The sequence below is a fragment of the Lycorma delicatula genome, chromosome 5 (genome assembly GCF_047948215.1).
Source record: "Lycorma delicatula isolate Av1 chromosome 5, ASM4794821v1, whole genome shotgun sequence".
NCBI lineage: Eukaryota > Metazoa > Arthropoda > Insecta > Hemiptera > Fulgoridae > Lycorma > Lycorma delicatula.
In genome coordinates, this window is record NC_134459.1 from 127,023,199 (window position 1) to 127,042,778 (window position 19,580).

A 19,580-nucleotide genomic window follows, 5' to 3' on the forward strand; every position below is an offset into this window, starting at 1 on the left:
CCTTCACCTTTAAAAATCAGCTGCTAATTCATTTACGACGTTAGCAAACCAGCTTGGGGGTTTAATTAATAAATATTGTAGTACTTTTTTTATTTTATTAGTATTCCACTTTTAATTTTTTCCCAGAGTGAAATTAATACACTAGTGTGTTTTAAATAATTTATAATTAAAATAAGATCAAAAATTTTATTGTTGGTTTTTTTGATATAGTAGGAGTTGAATCTCTTTTTATGAGATCATGTCTATGGTAGCTCATTCAGTTAAATATTGAGAATCTCTCTACACGAAAGAGCAAGGAGGGACTTCATAAATGAAGCAACCACTTTTAGTGTAATTAGAAAGACCAAAAACATGTAATAAAAAAATAATTGCAGGCCATCTACTTTTTGTTTTACTAACTTATTAGGAACAGTAGGGTTATACCATAGGACAATAATTTTTTGGGGGAAGGAAAGGAAGATTTCTTTACAAACATCTAAAAGATATTACCCAACCCACCGGGGTTGGTCTAGTGGTGAACGCGTCTTCGCAAATCGGCCGATTTTGAAGTCGAGAGTTTCAACGTTCAAATCCTAGTAAAGGCAGTTACTTTTATATGGATTTGAATATTAGATCGTGTTCTTTGGTGGATGGGTTTCAATTATCCAAATAACACAGAAATGGTCGATCTGAGGCTGTACAAGACTACACACTTCACTTACTCTCATACACATTATCCTCTGAAAGTAATACCGGACGGTGATTCCCGGAAGGCTAAACAGAAAAGAAGTATTACCTGCATGATAAAAACCAAGCAGTTTTTACATTTTTTTTACACTTATCCTCATATGAATTAAAATGTTTGTTTGCCTGCCTTTCATAACTTGGTAAGTAAATGATCCTTGTAAAAATTTTATTATTCACAGATAAAATTATCTAGATGTCAACAATGTAAAATGCACAACTCAAATCTACATTTGACATCACTGAGTTTTGCACAAAGTATAATTTAGTAATTGCCAACACCCAATTTAAAAATCATAATAGAAGAATATACACTTGGAAAAAGCCAGGCGATACTGCAAGGTATCAGATAGATTATATCATGGTTAAGCAAAGATTTAGGAATCAACTCGTTGACTGTAAAACTTACCCTGGAGCAGACATTGATAGCGACCATAATTTGGTGATAATGAAATGTAAATTGGATTTAAAAACCTGAAGAAAAGGTGTCAGATGAATCGGTGGAATTTAGAGAAGCTTGAGGAAGAGGAGGTAAAGAAGATTTTTTGAGGAGGACATTGCAAGAGGTCTGAGTAAAAAAGATAAGGTAGAAAATGTATAAGATGAATGGGAGAATGTTAAAAAGGAAATTATTAAATCAGCAGAAGCGAACTTGGTGGAACAAAGAGAACTGGTAGAAAACCTTGGGTTTCAGACTATATATTGCAGCTGATGGATGAACGTAGAAAATATAAGAATGCTAGTGATGAAGAAAGTAAAAGGAACTACTGACAATTAAGAAATGCTAAAAACAGGAAGTGCAAACTAGCAAAAGAAGAGTGGATTAAAGAAAAGTGTTCAGAAGTGGAAAGAGAAATGAACATTGGTAAAATAGACGGAGCATACAAGAAAGTTAAGGAAAATTTTGGGGTACATAAATTAAAATCTAATAATGTGTTAAACAAAGATGGTACACCAATATGTAATACGAAAGGTAAAGTCGATAGATGGGTGGAATATATTGAAGAGTTATATGGAGGAAATGAATTAGAAAATGGTGTTATAAAGGAAGAAGAGGAAGTTGAGGAGGATGAAATGGGAGAAACAATACTGAGATCTGAATTTAAGAGAGCATTAAAAGATTTAAATGGCAGAAAGGCTCCTGGAATAGACAGAATACCTGTAGAATTACTGCGCAGTGCAAGTGAGGAAGCGATTGATAGATTATACAAGCTGGTGTGTAATATTTATGAAAAAGGGGAAGTTCCGTCAGACTTCAAAAAAAGTGATATAGTCATGATACCAAAGAAAGCAGGGGCAGATAAATGTGAAGAATACAGAACAATCACATTAACTAGTCATGCATCAAAAATCTTAACTAGAATTCTACACAGAAGAATTGAGAGAAGAGTGGAAGAAGTGTTAGGAGAAGACCAATTTGGTTTCAGGAAAAGTATAGGGACAAGGGAAGCAATTTTAGGCCTCAGATTAATAGTAGAAGGAAGATTAAAGAAAAACAAACCAACATACTTGGCATTTATAGACCCAGAAAAAGCATTCGATAACGTAGACTAGAATAAAATATTCAACATTTAAAAAAAATTAGGGTTCAAATACAGAGGTAGAAGAACAATTGCTAACGTTTACAGGAACCAAACAGCAACAGTAATAATCGAAGAACATATGAAAGAAGCCGTAATAAGAAAGGGAGTCCGACAAGGATGTTCCCTATCCCCGTTACTTTTTAATTTTTACATGGAACTAGCAGTTAATGATGTTAAAGAACAATTTAGATTCGGAGTAACAGTACAAGGTAAAAAGATAAAGATGCTACGATTTGCTGATGATATAGTAATTCTAGCCGAGAGTAAAAAGGATTTAGAAAAAACAATGAATGGCATAGATGAAGTCCTACGCAAGAACTATCGCATGAAAATAAACAAATACAAAACAAAAGTAATGAAATGTATTAGAAATAACAAAGATGGACCTATGAATGTGAAAATAGGAAGAGAAAAGATTATGGAGGTAGAAGAATTTTGTTATTTGGGAAGTAGAATTACTAAAGATGGACGAAGCAGGAGCTACATAAAATACCGAATAGCACAAGCGAAACGAGCCATCAGTCAGAAATATAATTTGTTAAAATCAAAAATTAATTTAAATGTCAGGAAAAAATTTTTGAAAGTATATGTTTGGAGTGTCGCTTTATATGGAAGTGAAGCTTGGACAATCGGAGTATCTGAGAAGAAAAGATTAGAAGCTTTTGAAATGTGGTGCTATAGGAGAATGTTAAAAATCAGATGGGTGGATAAAGTGACAAATGAAGAGGTATTGCGGTAAATAGATGAAGAAAGAAGCATTTGGAAAAATATAGTTAAAAGAAGAGACAGACTTATAGGCCACATACTAAGGCATCCTGGAATAGTCGCTTTAATATTGGAAGGACAGGTAGAAGGGAAAAATTGTGTAGGCAGGCCACGTTTGGAATATGTAAAACAAATTGTTAGGGATGTAGGATGTAGGGGTATACTGAAATGAAACGACTAGCACTAGATAGGGAATCTTGGAGAGCTGCATCAAACCAGTCAAATGACTGAAGACAAAAAAACAAAAGCAAAAGTTAATAACCTCGTTACTTACTTATTCAATGTTTTCAACAGTTCAATGTAATTTAACAGTATTTATTACACTATTATAAAGATGAACATCACTTGCTTCTCAATGAACATTATATTATGTTTGTATAATTATTATTATATATATGTAATTGCAATATCTCTCTGGGAATTGGACAAATCCTGCAGCATCAACCAGCAGTGAAGCAGAAAAGATATATGTCTATAATTAAAATTGAAAGAAAATTTAAAATGTTAATATAGTATGGAATAAGCCAAATATTTTTAGATAATAAATATTTAAATAAAAAATAATTATTAAAGCAAATATTACGAAAACCTAAAATATATTAAATCCTACAATAAATTTATATAAATATTAGAATACAATCCATTAATAAATCATAGTTTTCCTATACTGATTGGAATTACTGAAATAATCTGTTAGTTTGGTGAATGTTAAGTGTAATCTGGGAGTTTGAAGGGTGAGTGTGTTGTCATTGGTTTAATTTTTATCGGTTTCCTATTCTGAATAGATAGTTTACTGAAGTAATTTCATAGGATGATGAATACTATGTGTATTCAGCGAAATGGAAAGGTGAATGCCTGTTATCATTTGTTTAATGTTTATCGGCGTTCCTACACTGATTATAGAGAGTTATTGAAGTAATGTGTTTGGACAGTGAATGTTAATTGCTATCTGCGATATATTTAATGTTTGTTGTCATTGATTTAATTTTTATTGAATTTCCTATACAGATTAGGTAGTTAGTGAAGTAATCAAAGATGGTAGTGAATGTTAAGTGTAATTTGCGATATTGAAGGGTGAATGTGTGTGGTCATGGTTCAAATTTATTGGCTTTCCTTTTCTGACTGGGTAGTTACTGAAGTAGTCTTTGAGAGTGGTCAATGGTAAGTGTAATTTGCAATATAGAAGGGTGAATGCGAGTTGTCATTGGTTTAATTTTTATCAGATTTCTTCTTCTGATGGGGCCTGAATATTGGGTAACTGAATATTTCAGTTACTGAAATATTCTTTGATGCCAGTCAATGTTAAGGGTAATTTGTGATATTGAAGAATGAAATAGAAAGATGGTAATTTGTTCATCTTTTATTGGTTTTTCTTTTCTGATTGTGTAGTTCCTGAAGTATTCATATATATTGTGAAAAGGTTCACAGCGTTTGTAACTTACGTCTCCGAGGTTGTCCAGGTAAAAAGCCAGATGTGAGTAATGGAAATGTATTTTTAAACACATATTACATGCCATAGCTCTGTATGAAGTAAGAATTTGATTAACAATATCGTCTGACTTCGTTTGCCAAGAAAAATTTAGCAAACGTCTTTAAATGAAGCCCAAGCTGAACTTTCTACATTATATAAAATTTAGTTAAATGCATTATCTTTGATCAACTCTATTACTTGAGGAGCAACAAATATTCCTTCTTTAATCTTTCCTTCAATTACTTTGGAAATTTATATAGATTTTCCTCTTCTGATTGGGTAGTTACTTAAGTAATCTTTGTAGGCAGTCAATGTCAAATGTATTCTGCGATATTGATAAGTGAATATTGTTGTCATTAGTCTAATTTTTATCGCCTTTCCTCTTCTGATTGCGTAGTTACTAACGTAATTTTTGAGAGCATCTACCTGAAAGTGTAATTTGGGATATTGAAGAGTGAATGTGTGTGGTCCTTGGTTCGAATTTTATCGCCTTTCCTCTTCTGTTTGGGTAGTTTTACTGAGGTAATGTTTGAAGGCAATCAATATTAAGTGTAATTTGTGATAATGAAAGGTGAATATGTGTGATCATTTCTTCAATTTTTATCAGCTTTTCTCTTCTGATTGAGTAGTTACTGAAGTAATCTTTAGGGCGGTCATTGTTGTGTAATTTGCAATATTGAAGGTTGAGTGTTTGTTGACATTAGTCTAATTTTAATCAGCTTTCTTATTCTGATTGGGTAGTTACTGCAGTAATCATAATGGCGATTGTGTGTGGTCATTGGTATCGGCTTTCCTCTTCATAGTGGGTAGTTACTGAAGTAATCTTTGAGGGTGATCAATATTAAGTAAATTTGTGACAATGAAAAGAGAATCTGTGTTGTCATTGGTTCAATATTTATTGAATTTCTTCTTCTGATGGAGCAGTTACTGAAATATTCTTTGATGGCAGTCAATGTTAAGTGTAATTTGTGATATTGAAGAGTGAAATAGATGGTAATTTGTTCATTTTTTATTCGTTTTCCTTTTCTGATTGTGTAGTTACTTAAGTATTCTTTGAGATTGTCAATGGTAAGAGTAATTTGCGGTATTGTAGAGTGAATTTGTGTTTTCATTCTTACAAATTTTATCTTCTTTCCTCTTCTGATTAAGTAGTTACTTAAATCATTGAGAGCGGTCAATGTTAAGTTTAGTTTTTAATATTGAAGAGTGAAGGTATGTTGGTCTTGGGTTCAATTTTTATTTTTTATTCTTGTTGGGTAGTTACTGAAGTAATCTTTGGAGGCAGTCAATGTTAAGTGTAATTTACATTATTTATGGGCAATTGTGTGTCATTAATTTTTCCGCCTTTCTTATTTTGAAGGACAGTTACTGAAGTAATCTTTCAAATCGGTCATGTTAAGTGTAATTCACAATATTTAACTGTGAATTTGTGTAGTCATTGGTTTAATTTCACTGATAGAAAAAACAAATTTTTTAATGTTGGTCTAAATGTGACACCATTTCTTGAATTGTATTTTTGCGTAAATTACAGATCTGTAAATACAATTTTTCTATTACGCTTAGTTGAAAATAAATTATGCTTCAAAAATTAGGGGAAAATATAGTTAAAATCTGAAAAATTTATAATTTTTGCATGGCCATACCTGTCTTAGAATGATTTCGCTGATGCTTTTCTTTTATTAATAGTCTCAGGCACATCCCGAATCAATATCAAACAGTAACCGACTAGCATGTTAGTATTCCATTTCCCTTTATAGCAGCTATCCATCACTGTTATGTCTTTGTGAAAACCTTCACTGTGTGTGTCACTTACATTTCCGAGGTTGTCCGGGAAAAACCAGATGCGAGTGAAGGAGATGTATTTTCGAAGACATATTACATCCCATAACTCTGTATGAAGTAAGAAGTTTATTAACAATATCCTGGTAATTGTTGAATTTTTGTTTGTCAAGAAAGTTTTTGTAAATGTGTTTAAATGAAGCCCAAGCTGAACTTTTTACATTATTTAAAATTTAGTTAAATACATCATCTTTGACCATCTCTCTTAGCTGAGAACTAATAAATATTCCTTCTTTAATTTTTCCTTCATTATAATCAGAAATTTCTGCCTGATGTACAAAAATCCAAAACTATTGTTCCTCACTGCTTTTACAAAATCTTTCATTAATCCAAGCTTGCTATTTAGAGAGGGTAAAAATATTTTTTTGGGTTCAACTAAGGGCTCATGAATATTTTTCCCATTTGGAGTGAAGTTGTATTGTTTCTTCCACTCTTTGGTGACATAATGTTTATCCCTAGCTCAGCTGTCCCATTCGCAAAGAAAAAATATGTACTTAGTATAGCCTAACTGCATGCCTAAGAAAAATTGCTATAACTTTCCACATATGTTTTTTATAATTTATTTTTTCAAGAATGTCTTTCATCACATCGTATGCCTTATTCAAATTAATACCTTAAGCGAGTGTAGGATATTTGTTACAGTTGTGAAGTAGAACCACTTTTAAACTAGACTTGGAGAAATATATGAAAAAGCGCCAGTCCTCAAGTTTATGAACTTGTCTTAAATGCAACATAAGCTTATAAATATTTCTGCAATAAACCAAATTACTTTCATCAATAAAGTACTGAGAAAGTTCTTTTTGTCAGCTTCGAAAGTTCAATATGAATTTTGAATTTTTTGAAATAAATTCCAACATTGCAGCCTTGATTCTAACAGTTCAGCTTGCTGTTTTGATAAATTTTAATCCCTAATTTAAATCTCCTAGCTAGAAGAAAATTCAATATCCAAATCATTGTTGTCTTCTTCAGTACTGCCCGATTCTTCATCGCTGCTTTTGAAATATACATTTACAGATGGCTCAAAAACTGGAATAATTTCACTGTGAGGTACAATCCTGAATATTTTACAGATGTTTAGATTTTTTAGAAATTCCAGACACACTTGTTAAACAGAAGTAACAATCAATTACACGATCCTTTGGTTCATGCCAAACCATAGGTACACCAAATGTACCTATGGTTTGAAACAATTAAACAATTAAAGATGTAACGTTTTTTTCTATTTGATTTTATGGTAAACTTACCCACATAAATAACAAAAGGCTGCATGCCTGTTGTGTAAATGATTTGCATAATCATTTACACAATTTGAAGGCATTATGACACTGCACTGTAAGACAGCAATAAGACTGAACAAAATTAATTCATCCTAAATGCAGAACTTAAAACAAACAACACAGCTGTTTTCAGCTACATGTTTTGACCTGCACACATGATTAATCTTGTCATGAAGGCTGTTTTCAGTATTAGATATGATGTCATAAAATGTGACTATGATGTGATTTAATTCTTTGTCTAGTATTGTTTATTTATAGCTTACAAATTATGTTAAAGTTAAACAATAAAAAATGAGCTAACAAAATACAATATAGGAATTAAAATGCTTACTATACGTTGAAAAATGGAAAAAATCCTTTAATTAAAATTTAAAAGTTTTTCAAAAATGGTGGGTGATAGAGATTCTGAGTTCAGATTCTTTTTCATCATAAAAAAACAGATTAAACTCACGTATCGCATCTTAGGAAATAAAAATTATGTTTATCAGTGTTATTACTTTTCAGAAATGATGTTTTATTCATATTGGTAATTAAGTTGTTCAAAATCAACTTACTTCATTTTGATGTTAATTACAATGAACCATTGATAAGCATACCTGAAATTTGAAAAATATAAAGTCCCTATTTTAATATATATTTGAGTAACATAAATGAACATTTCTTGCAAATTGAACATACTGTTATATAAAAGTCAACACAAACTTAATTTGGTGTAATTTTGTTTTTTGATACCCTGCTTCCAAAATTCAAATCACAAACCCTCAAATTATTGTATTTCTTGAGGTTTTTACATCTCAGATCCCATAAATACATATAACTACTATGAAGAAACTGAATTTATATAATGACCAATCATATATTGATTTATATTATAAAACAATCTATATGTCCATAAGATATTCTGTAATCAATGAAAAAGTATTTTGTGTAGATTGCAGCAAATAAGCCAATGAACCTCACTCAATCAGCAATAATAATAGTAATCTGAAAGTGAAATCCAAAGTTGTCCACAACTATTAAATACTATATTTGAAAATGGAGCTTTATTTTTTACAACAAACAATTTAAAATTATAAAAAACTCTCCTACTATTAACAAAAATTCTTTAATGCTACAGAGGAGATACAGAAAAACAATATTTAATATGTATATAATCTTACCTTGCCTCTCTGTTATGATTATTCTGTACGTTAAGTAATATTCTTAATGTTGAAGATAATTGCTTCTGTCAAAAAATGATTTACACATGTTTTAGATTTTTTTTATTTTTTTATTTTTAAAATACTCTTTTTATACATTAAGGAAATAAAATTTGTTACAAAAAAGTAAGTGCTTTTCATCAAACTTTTAATATAACAAAACAATTAACTGAAAAGAAATATTTTAATTCTACTCAAAAACAGTAACTGGAATACAAAGAAATTTGAATGACTTAACTGTATGAAACTGTTCTGAGTGACTAAATATTTTTTGATTCAACCAACCAAGTTCTTTGAAGGTGAATAAAATAAATAAAATAAATATAAATGAGAACTGAATAAATATAAAATTAATAGGTTAATTAAGGTTTTTAAAATAAAAGGCTTTTACAAATAATAAACAAGTCCTGAAAGATTAAATCCAATTTTCTACAACAATAGTTTTTTTCAAAATGATCTAGCCCTTAAAAAAAAATAATCATTTAATGTGGAGTTATGAGATAGGATTAAGCAAAAATCTCAAATATTTTTGACAAGTTTTTCTTCATTATGTGTACTCAGTTCTTTAGTAATGTGTACCATGAAAGTTAGATTAAAATAATATGCAAGTGAAAAAGTTACTGCAATAGTTATAAATATATATCGAAGTGTGATTCCAGATATTTTTGAAACGGTTCACCATTACTGAAAAAAGGCATTCTTCACATATGTAAATAAAACTTGGATAAGTACTGTGAAGCATGTAACAAATAAGTGTGAAGTTAAGTACAAATCAAACTCAGAAGAGAGGTATGTTTTCAATGGAACACTGATTTGTAGCTATCTATGCTGTAGATCCAACTAACTGCAACTGAAATTCTAAGTTCCTTTTTTTATTTTAAGATAAAAACACTCTAAAAATATTGCAGTTTTTTACTTATTATATTTAGATTTTTTTTTTAATTTACCTATACATTACAGAAAGGCTTAAATTAAAATTAACAGCAAGATAAAGAAAAAGCTTGTAAGAAGCTAACACATCTAAATCCTAAGCTTTTAATAAAAATAAGTGCAAGAAATGAAATTTCTTGTAAGACATTTCAGTTATGCATGAGATAAGGCTTCATGGAATGCAGGAATATAAATTATTTTTCAAAGTCTCATACATATGTTCATATAAATAAAAACAACCAGTTTTCAAACTTAACTTATATTTAGGGAGTTTAGGGAGTATTAGCACACATTTTTCAAGTATTACCTTCAAATTTCTCTTTATATAATGATTATCAGAATGATATCATTAAGCTTCAACAATCTTAACACACTAAGCAATAAAGTTAAATAGATTAAAAAAAGTGCCTACGTAGGCCACTTAATTTTATCATTTTAAAAGGAACTTTCCCAAAAAGATTTTTAAGAAATAATCATAAAATTCTACACATTTGATAAAAATTAATGATTTAATAACCATATAAAAAAATATACCTGAGTCAAAATGAGTACCTTCTACATATTGAAAATAAAGGCATTTCAAGAAAAAAACCACAGGTGAAAAACAGGAATTACAAGTATAAAAAAAAAATATTAAAACACACTGATTTTTCTTTAATCTGCATTAAATATTTTTGCTCATTCATAACAAAATATCAATTTCATAACAAGTAAAACATCTATAAACACATCTAATTCCATCTATTTTCTGAAAAAGATCAATTTCATCACACCTGTCATTGTAAGACCTAAAACCATAATCTTTGCATTCAGAAAAGAGAGTAAGCATTTGAGTTGGACAAATTGTACTTAATATCTCCTAAAAAACTTTAAAACAGCATACTATGAAATTAACTTCTTTAACATTTAGTAGCATGTATTTTCCTGAGTTTTAATTAACACTTTATCTCACTGACAAAGTTAAAAGAGTAAAATTAATAGTGAAACTGTAAAAAAAGTAAAAGAGACAAAAGGAAAAAATGCAATCACCAAATTATTATTGGTATTAAAGAATTTGTTGTTCCCTGTACACACACACACCCAGATCTGGCAGCAAGCTGGAAGAAATGGCTGAAACAAAAAAAAAATAATCGAGGAATTATCCTTTGCAATACAGCATACAAGGAAAGAGGTGTGCCCTCCTGGTTATTAAATCCTGTTAATCTGTGTTTTGACAGTTTGTTGTTTCAGATGTTCATGAACAATTTATCACATTGTAACAAATCATATATTTTTTTAAAATTTAGTTTCAAAATGATCTTTTTAATTACTTAACTGTAGAACACAGGTTGGAATGTTAAATCTTTAAAATAAAATTACTACTTTTGTTCACATATTTTATTACAAAGTCCATTAATGTGTTTTGATAATAAATATTTAGAATTTTTTGTTCAGAATTTTGATTAGTAAATTTATTTAAAATTTTTATAAATATTTTCAATGGTCTTTCTAAAGGATACTCACCATTTTCACAAATTAACTGTAAATTTTCTTTAATTAACAATGTTTATAAACACAATTATATATTTAAGATTGAAAATATTTCAATTTTTTGTTCTCAGGAGAAAGGTTAACATCCCATAACATTTTTAACTCATATGCACGTTTTTAATTTTAAAATAAGCTTTACACATGATATAATGAAATTCTATTCAAAACATGTTTCAATAATTTTTATTAGTTCTAAAATCTTTACAGATATCTCATAAAACACAAATCCGTAATAAATTTTACAGTTGCATAATACCAAATTGAATAACTATAATATGGCAGATGAATAAAACATTTTATTCAGGTCAGTGCCATTAAAACAAGATTAATGAAGAAGGATTAACTAATTATAACAGATTTATGAATGGGTTTGCTTTAATTTATCTAAATGTGAACATAAAATAATTTTTATGGTAGCTGAAAGGAAAAAACTTTTACTATTTTTTCTACATCAAAGGTCTGTAACATCAAGACAATTCTAAAAGTAGTCTTCATATTAAATACAGACAGTATAATATTATTTTTCTATTTTCTCATTTTAGATTAGATTATAGAAAAGTAAAAGATCTGACTTTACCTAATTGCTTTAATTTGGTTTCTGGTCAACCTTCAGACAGGAAACCTATCCCATATAAAACCACAGGTAGTGTCTCTACATATGGAAATAGTTGCCTAGTAATAAACAGATTTTTCTGAAGAAGTGAATCCCACAGTAACTAAGTAAGAAGGGATCAACAAAAAGAGTGGAGTAGATGTATAACACTGCTAGAGTGACTAGGGTTAGTTAATTACTTTTTATTCGCATATAAATAATACATCTGCTAAGATAAAGTGAAAAATCAAATCGTGAAATAAATGAAAATTTTATTCGGATTCATTCAAATCCTCAAAAAATAACTATTTTTTGCTACCAATCGACAGTTTGAAAGCAAGCGTAGAAAAAAATAACAAATAAAAAAAATGCAAGTATAACAAGTTGAAAAACAATCCATGTTTGATAACACTGTGATCACCTGCAGCAATAAAAAGGGCAATGTAAAAAAAGGGCTATGATGCATGTACACACATACAAACACTGAAATGAGACTCATAGTTATAATGGTGTGTTGAATTGGGCAACGTATAAAATTTATTTAGAAAATAAATCATAAAGACCACAAAAATCTACACTCATCATTGTTTAAATGTACATTAAGCATACAGCACAGGATAACATCCTTATTTGTTTTTTCTTTCTTTTATTGTGGTGTAATATTAACGGCTTAGTTTGTAATTAATTTAGTTTGTTCTTATTTTATCTTAAGTTTACAATATGTTTTAAACAAATGAAAATACATTAAAGTACATTCTACATCTGTAGCAACAATACATTCATGACAAACCGGTGATAAGATAGCAAAAGTGAATACATTACTATATCAAGAAAACAGAGAACTTATTTGTGTCTCATTGAAAAATTAACTTTAAAACATTCCTTTCAATAAACTAACAGCTCAATTATCAAGTTAAAAAAAAAACAAACAAAACAAAAATAAAATGTACAAATACTTATCTGATTTAATAATTAAAATGCAGTACTTTATCACACACAATCATTCTTATTATTATAAAATTCAGTCTTCTATCATTTTTATGATGATCACTTTTTTATTACATTATTTGTCTTTGGCGATACAATAATTAGATAACACTAATAAATTATAATTTGTTTTTTACAACACTTTTTTTTATCAATATTGTAAAAATATTTCTGTTTATTATAAACCGTTAGGTGTATCACATAAATACAAAATAAGATTAATTCATATAACAGTTTACATATATAGATTACAATAAAATTTTACTTTAACTAAAAATATTGACTAAAAAAAAAAATAAAAGATAAACTAAGAATTACAACAAATGAATACTTTTAGCCTTCCAGTAAAATATATTGCATCAACAAATGCATAAAATAATGTGAAGTTATCCTTATATTGATTTTCTTCCTTTTATTTATAAATATTTCCAATAATTTTCAGCAATAAATATATATATTCCGGGCATTTCATTTTAATCCCCCCCAAGCGATTTTCTTGTAAACTACGCACAATACGAAAAATGACTTAAACAAAAATTACTTAGACTAGAGGGGGGACACTTCATGGTGACCTTGACTGTTACTTCAAGGTTAACACAATTTTTTCAAATAGAACGACCATTTTTGACACCACTAATGATAAGAGCTGAAAATTTTACATTAGAATATATGGTCACACACGACCCTGGAACTTTTTTTAAGGTCATATAGCTAACCATCAGAGATAGTGTTATACAGGTTCACATAAGTAACATTTATATTTTTTGAAGGTCACAACACAACATAATACTTATATTACATTCCATTTATCTCGCAAACTATAGGAAAGTGCATAAAAAAGACTTTACAGAAGTTATGTGGATAGGAGGGGGGGATATCTGATGATGACCTTGAGGTCCCCTTTGGAGGTTGTTCCATGGTCAATGATGTTTTTTTCAAATGGAATTACCTATTACAATAGCGCTAGTGAAAAGAACAAAAAAATGTCACATCGACATAATTGAATTTAGTCATGATGTTTTAGGATTGTTTTATTTTTTTCAGTTTCTTAAAGTTCATCATTTAGAAGTTAATCACATATGATAACAGATAACCACAATTTACTGAATTTCAAATACAGTACCAGATAGTAATCTGGTGCTACTTAGAAACCAGCGAGTGTAAATATCTGCAAAAAGAATCCAGCCCCTGTATAAAAAAAGTACCTTTGATGGTTAGCCTTACAACCATCAAAAAATGTTGATATGTGTGACATATAGTGACCACATATTCCAATGTAAAACTTAATGTTCTTGTCATTGGTGGGACAAAAATTTGTAATTCCATTTAAAAAAATTATGTTAACCTTGAAATAACAATCAAGATCACTATGAGGTGTTCCCCCTGCAGTCCAAGTAACTTTTGATTAAGTCATTTTTTCGTATTGTGTATAATTTACAAGAAAATCGCCTGGGGGAGGAGATTAAAATGAAAACCTATATAATTATATAAACATATTTCCAATAGTTTTCAGTACATATATGACAATTCACAACTTAAGAACCTAAAATAGACATTATAAACAAACAAGCAATTCAGCATGATATGTTTCATGCTGAACTGTTCAAAATAAATTAGCACAATATAAAAACCTATCAAGTATCATTACTTTTCTCAACTCATTTAAAGAAAGAAGCTTCATAGAAATTAAAATGTAAAAGGTTAATATTGATGGCTTAGTCAGCATGCTGCTTCTTATTCATTTTGTGTTCAGGATCAATTCCCAACATATCTGGCATTTATCATATCATTAAAAAAAATAAACAACATAAATTACACACAATTTTGAAAATTGAGAAATGTTTAAAATCGTAAACTTGCAACCAGTTTTAATTTAGTTGGTCATGACATCTATAAGTATTAACACATGAAAATGGTGATGCATTGCCCAAGAAAGTATTTGAATAACTGATGATGAATTAATGAATTAAAAAAGCTCTTTTTATTAAAATTGGTAACCTTGCAGTTAATTTACTGTGTTATGGGTGGTATTTATTAGTTGTATATACATTTATTTTAAATTTACACTATTTTTTTTTTAAATTATTATTATTATTATCATTAGGTCCATGCCAAATGCTCTAGCCCTGAATACTAGATCTAGACTACAAATTTTTTTCTCATATTTTTATCTAAGTTTAGTAATTGCATCAGCCTTGTTTACTAAGAACAAAAACTAATAAGAATTAACTTCTGCTAAGAGGACAAGAATGAACGTGTCCTCTCTAGTTCAAAACTTGAATCTATCTATTTAACCTTCATATTTTAGATCACTCACCAACTGCTTGATCGTTTGTAAAATACATTAACAAATAGGCAGAAAATTTATATCTTCTAATCCACATAAAACGAATGAGGAAAATAAAACAAAGGAATCTACATATATAAAACTTGAAATCAAAGAACTATTTTAATGAATAGTTATCAAGAAGACACTAATTTAGTTACCAGTAGGCAAATAACAGGCAATTTATTCCATGATTTGGAAGAAGCATGTGACTAATCTCGGTTAATTTTTTACAGAACAACTGACAAGAGTTTAAATCCGCATTGGTCTTAAAATCAGTTAATTTGTGAATGAAGAAAAATGGCTATTCTTCTATACTTTAAAATAAACTTTACATCAATTAATGTATAGTCAATGAATCTTTTATTTGAAAAAAGAATAAAAATCCTTCAATATTATCAGTTGGTGCATTAATAACTGCCAGTTACACTGTTTAACAAATTTTTTACAAGTGTAGCAGTATTCGCAAACAACAATTTGAGATCAAATACAAAATATTTGGTTTGGTTCTTAACCCATGTTTACATTGTATTCTAAGTCAACAAATCTGACTACAAAGCACACAGTCCAATGTACAACTCTTTCTTTTTTGTTTAGCCTCTGGAACCTAAAGGCATTCCCTCAGAGGATGAATGAGGATGATATGTATAAATATAAATGAAGTGTAATCTTGTAAAGTCTCAGGTCGACCGTTCCTGAGATGTGTGGTTAATTGAAACCTAACCACCAAAGAACACAGGGGTATCCACAGCTAGTATTCAAATCAATGTTCAACTCTGCCAACTATTATGATGACAGTATAATTACTTATGTTTATTTACTAAAAAAAATTAACTGATTCCCAACAAGCACTGCACCTGTGAAGCTCACATAAGGTGTAGGATTATAGTTGAAAGAATGATTGTCCATCATTAGTGACAAATTGAGGAAGAAGGCTTCTGAAATAGCTGTTGATCATTAAAAAAATAGTAAGAAACATGTTGAATTAAGCACATTGTTATTAAGAGGTGAACAGGCCTATCTTAAAGCTCATATTTATCATGTCAAAAATTTCCTTCAAATAATGAGAAAAAAAAAGAAAAACAAACTATAGACAAAGAAAAAATTTAAATATCTTAACAGAAAACTAGCTGTTATTCAAGGAAATATGACTTCTGTTTTACAAACTTTGGATGTGTACAGGAAGAGATTCTTCAAGACTGAAGTTCAGTCACAGTACAAACTGATGTGATTCAGAGATAGCACTTGCAAATACAGTATGCAGCATTAAAAATTGTAATACATTGTACAAAACAGTTTCCCTAGCTTGGAAATGCATCCTTGTAAAACTGACAGGAAAATCATTCAAAACTCTTCACTCATTTATCTTAGGTGTTAGCAAAGACAAATGATGGTGAAACTAATGAGACTGACCAAGATGTACTCTGTTCATGATTCCTCTGAATCTTAACAAAAAGAAAATATCTTTTCTCTATGTAACTTCTTTTTTACATCACATTTTAATAATGTAATTAGGTGGACAAGCTTATTTCTACAGATAGTTTTTTTTTTATAACAATATGAAATTACATGTTAACTAACTAATATTAATATGTACTGCTACTGTATTCTTGATATTACTTATAATATTTTATTTTAATATACAAAAGATTATTTTCCATGCTTTACTCAATATTATTTGGACATTCACTATCTTCTCCTATTAAAAATTATATTTAATTTTTTTATTCAAGACCAAAAAACTATGGGATGCAATATTCCATTACTACAGCAGATTAGAGTAAATAAGATAATTAGAAAACACTAGAAAGTCAGTTTGTTGCATTCTGAAGACAAAAAAGAAGAAAAGGATGCCAGATACATCTAGATCAATTGCATAAAAATGACTTCATATGTTTGCTTTACATGCATCTAAAAGCAACAGAGTGATCATTTACGCACTTTTCTGTTAATAATCTCTATCATCATAATAGCTTTAGTGTCACTGATCTTGAGCAAGTATGTAACCACTGTGTGATGGTAATGTTTATGGTAGCATATTTTAATATTATGTTATAAATGTAAAAATAAATGCAAATGTAAAAATATAAATACATTCATTGTTCTGAATATCTTTCCTATTTGATAGTGCTATTTTTCATTTAACAGCACAATCACAACTGACCTTTTGTATAAAATTTAAACAGATTTTTTCTTTGTTGTTAGGAATTGTGATGAAAATAACAGAATATTAAAAGAAAAATAGATTAATTACAATGAATAAAGAAATGTTAATTTTTAACATTATCTGATTTTAATAAAGTTTTAAGTAAGAAACTTTACTGATACCTTTTCACCTTCCTGTTAATAAAATTCTTCCATTACAAAAAGTAGATTCATCAACTGTGTAAATGTCTTGATTTTTTCTAGAAAATATACTATTTTTCATTGATACATTAATTGCCCAGATTTATGTAGACATATAATAATTATAAAAATATTATTATACCAGAATAATAGTTAATTGCAAAAAAAATTCCAAAAAATAAAATAAATTATATAATTACTGCCAAAAAATTAATTATTAATCACAAAAATTAATTATTTTTAGCTACAAAAACATGCAACAATAAGACTTCAAAGATAATATTCACACTATCCATAATCAGCTGAACAAAACTTAATCTAAATGGGTTACTACATGTAGTAAGTTTTTACAGTTACTAGAAACTCCCATTAAATGAACTTTCACTACTCATATAAAAATAAAAAAATAAAAATTCTTTTAATTCTAAAATCAACTTTTAATTTTTAACTATGAGAACTCAACTATTCTTCAAATTAAATACTTAGGGACATACATTCCAAAACTATAAAAAGTTACAAGCACAAATAACTAACAAAGATAAGATGGTACCAAAATAGTTTACCTTATGGCTAATTAACAACTGTTTTAAACCACACAAACATTTTACAGACCTGTAAAAAATAAAAATCAGTACTGGTAATCTTACAATTCATCAGCATAATTCTTGATTATATATTAATCTGGATAAGGCTAAAAGTTATAAAACTGTTTTAAATCTGCATACAAGACCATGTAGAAAAATAAATTAATGTAAAACAAAATTCAAACTTTGTAACATACCACTGTTTGTTTATATTAATAAAAATATATAAAATACTGTAAAAATGTTTTATTGTTTTGAATACAATTCAGATGTATTTACATCTTGGTAAAATCCTCACACCAACCTGCAACATCAACATACTAAAGTTAAATTTTCAATATCACTTCGCAAATTTTGCAAAAAAAACTATTAATACCACTACTGTGGGATAACTAAGTTTCAATGTAGAGCATGCATAACTTATGTAGAATTGTAATTAAAGAGGTATGTTTAACCTTCTGAACCACCTGGTACATGGATGTGTCAGCCTCTTAAAATGATCAATATAAGTTTGAGCATTATCTCATAATTTTTAAATGCGTTGTCTATAATAGACATGCTTCAGTATTTATTAATCTATATATATTTTTTTTCAATGTTGTACTTCTTTCCCAGATTTATTCTATTTCATTTAACAGTGTTTGTTTACTTATTACTTAATCATCCTTATGCAATGCATGTAAAATTGTATTGTTATAATTAATGATTTAAGTAAAAAAACATTACTATAAATAGGCAGTTGTATGACATATAAACAATTAAAATTAAAAAAACAACCTAACAGGTAATAATAAATAAAATAATTGCAATTCATAACCGACATTAGAAACAAAACTTTTTAAAATAATTCATAGAGATACAATATTATTAAGTGTACAATATGATATAAGGTAAGAAAGTAAGTATGTAATACTTGATAAACAGATTTATTTTAAAATTTCTGTTAGCTGCTTTCAGTTAAAAAACTTTGTCGCTTTCACTAATTCTTTTGCACATACTAATACCAAACTTTTATAAATGTTTAAAATTTATTGGATGAAAATTGTAAGGTTTGATGCTACTGAACACATCCTCTATACAGGATAGTACTTTTTACTACAAAAGCAATCACAGTTAATATGTACCAGCATGTAGTATAATTTTTTATTCAATGTACGATTAAATAAAAAGCAATGCTTTAGTCATCAAAAGAACCAAACAAAAATATCTATTTACAGTAATTACTTTATTTCAAATGAAAACAATAACTCAAAATGGTGAATTTCTCAGTAACATATTTCTCTCTCCTAAATATGAGAGTTTAAAAAAATTTAATTTATAAAAAATTTCTCCATCATTTCCATTAAAGTCTTCACTTTTATGCTGTTCTTTCTTTTTCCTGTTTAGCTTGATTCTAAAGTCTAAAAAGTGTTTCACACCAAACTAGCT

The 19,580-nt window shown here is 28.6% G+C and overlaps 1 protein-coding gene across 2 annotated transcripts in view; it reads right to left on the reverse strand.

Annotated features, from left to right (window-relative positions):
• Nucleotides 1–10,422: 10,422 nt before the first annotated feature.
• Nucleotides 10,423–19,580, reverse strand: part of LOC142325361 (uncharacterized) — a 33,508-nt gene continuing 24,350 nt past the window's right edge. The window contains exons 5-6 of one of the 2 annotated variants that reach the window (XR_012756517.1): nucleotides 18,350–18,456; nucleotides 10,423–10,897 (exon numbers count right to left, since the gene is read on the reverse strand). The gene's annotated coding sequence lies outside the window, so the exon portion shown is untranslated. Of the gene's footprint in view, nucleotides 18,457–19,580 lie in introns of both variants that reach the window. The other variant, XM_075367037.1, reaches the window with a different exon arrangement.